At 43.0% G+C, this 2,002-nt stretch overlaps 1 non-coding gene across 1 annotated transcript; it reads right to left on the bottom strand.

Moving 5' to 3' along the window:
• Positions 1 to 558: 558 nt before the first annotated feature.
• On the bottom strand, positions 559 to 677 carry LOC145405695 (5S ribosomal RNA). The gene has a single exon (XR_013898435.1). It is a non-coding gene; the product is annotated as a 5S ribosomal RNA (ribosomal RNA).
• Positions 678 to 2,002: the final 1,325 nt, after the last annotated feature.

A 2,002-nucleotide genomic window follows, 5' to 3' on the forward strand; every position in this document is an offset into this window, starting at 1 on the left:
GCTTTCGTTCTGTAAGCACGGGGAATCACACGTCCATATCTTCTATGCTTTGTTATAGCAACTGCCTACTGTACGATTAATACCCAATATACCACGCGTAAATAAGAGGATAATAATATGTAGAAAACTAATGTGAAGAGAAGACAAACCATTTCATTCTTCCATCATTTACTCTATTGTTTCGTCATCAGCAGTGCAGAGTGCCCAGGGCTAGGTCATTTCGTCCCAGTTTTTAATGGGGTTGATCAGTCGCTCCCTGAGTGGCACTATGTGAACGGTAAACCCAACCAACCCTTGGTTGCCTACCCTGTTGGCCATATCTAACGCCTTAACCCACTGCAGTCTAGACGAACAAGCATACATATGGTATATGGTTGCCACCCTGGATAGTAAATGGCTGCTTGGGGTAAATTCTTTTGACTTGTCACTCAGTGTTTAGTCCATCCATCCATCCATTGCCAGACGCCATGTATCCCAAATGGGGTGGCCAAGGGCTTAGAGTTAATTGTTTTACAGGAAGGGGCACTAATCCTTCACCAACCCCACTTGACATAGGGATGCCAACAGCATCTGGTGTTCCCAGGCGGTCACCCATCCAAGTACTAACCAGACCCAACGTTGCTTAACTTCGCTGATCGGATGGGAAGCGGTGTACTCAACGTGGCATGGCCGTTCTAGAAGGTAAAATTTTATGACGTGAGTGGGTAGTGGGTGCATTCGGCTAGCACAAAACCCATATTGCTAAAATGTATAGCAAATTATGGTTAATCTGAAAACAATATAATTTTTAGCGTTTGATACCCCACTTTAACATTTCCATTTTGTTCTCTCCGCATACTCATACACCTTACCAACAAAATAAAGAGGAAAATGAAAAAATGGATATGTAGAGTACTTAAGTTTTCCCCATAACCGTTCACACTGGCGTGAGGCATGTTCGGGTTCAGGTGTGTGAGACTTTGTTTAATAAAGCGTTTTCCGATTACTGAAACGGCCAGTGATCGTTTTTCTGGCCTTTTTACAACCTCGCCCCCTATTCCCTCTCCCCAAGGGGATAAAGAAACTTTTCCTCGGTACAGTACCTTTCGCTGACAGCCACTGATCTCAGTTTGCCCCGAACAGGATACGTAACAATGATTTTACCGATACTCTAGCACTTTCTGGCAATAAGTTCACCAACTTTCCAGCTCTTTTGATAAACAGTTTTAGTGATATTTAATTCTAATTAAAATTAATTATAGCGACATTTTAGCATATTTTAAAAGCAAGTTACCGACTTTCAAATAACTCTTGATAAGTTTTCCGTTGTTACATTTTAACCTTCTGAGAGTTCAGTGTCATCTTAGCATCTTTTGAGAGCAAGTGTACCGACATGGCGACATCTGTGAATGCGATTTGGCTGCTGTTGGCTGAGTTCTTTCCCACACGGTGAGGGAGACACACTATCCCTGTTGTGCTGTTCATCCCAGCGCATGGCAATGTGCATTTACATCGCCGAGTATGAGACTCTCGTAATGGTTATTGGGCGTGGAAAACATGACGCTGAGGTAGGAATTACAGTTTCAGTATCGAAGGCAGAGAACAACACCTCAAGGATCCGACAGAGAATGAACTCCCAGTGAACAGCCACGGCCTGAGAATGGTGTTAAGTTAGCTTATGTAAAATTAAGGTAGATTAGGTCGTTTCATTCCGTTAGGATAGGTGAGTTTAGATAAGTTTGAGTTAGGCTGGGTTACGTTAGGAAAGGGGAGAAAAAGAGTTCCTTGATCACATGGAAAATGAACTCCCTCTTGGACTAGAAATTAGTCATTAGCGAGAATCTCGGAGTAGCAATGGCGGCCGCTTATCGATTACACCGCATTTACATAAGGTTACACAGTTCCTGGAAGCTGTTATATAATGTATTCAACATTTTTCCCCAGGACCTCCCAGGAGTTATAAGACTCCAGGAGCTTTGCGATATTCAGTTGTTTGGTGGGAAAAAGTAAGCCGACTTTGCTC

The sequence above is a fragment of the Coenobita brevimanus genome, chromosome 67 (genome assembly GCF_032717465.1).
Source record: "Coenobita brevimanus isolate Jiangsu-jjx chromosome 67, ASM3271746v2, whole genome shotgun sequence".
Lineage (NCBI taxonomy): Eukaryota > Metazoa > Arthropoda > Malacostraca > Decapoda > Coenobitidae > Coenobita > Coenobita brevimanus.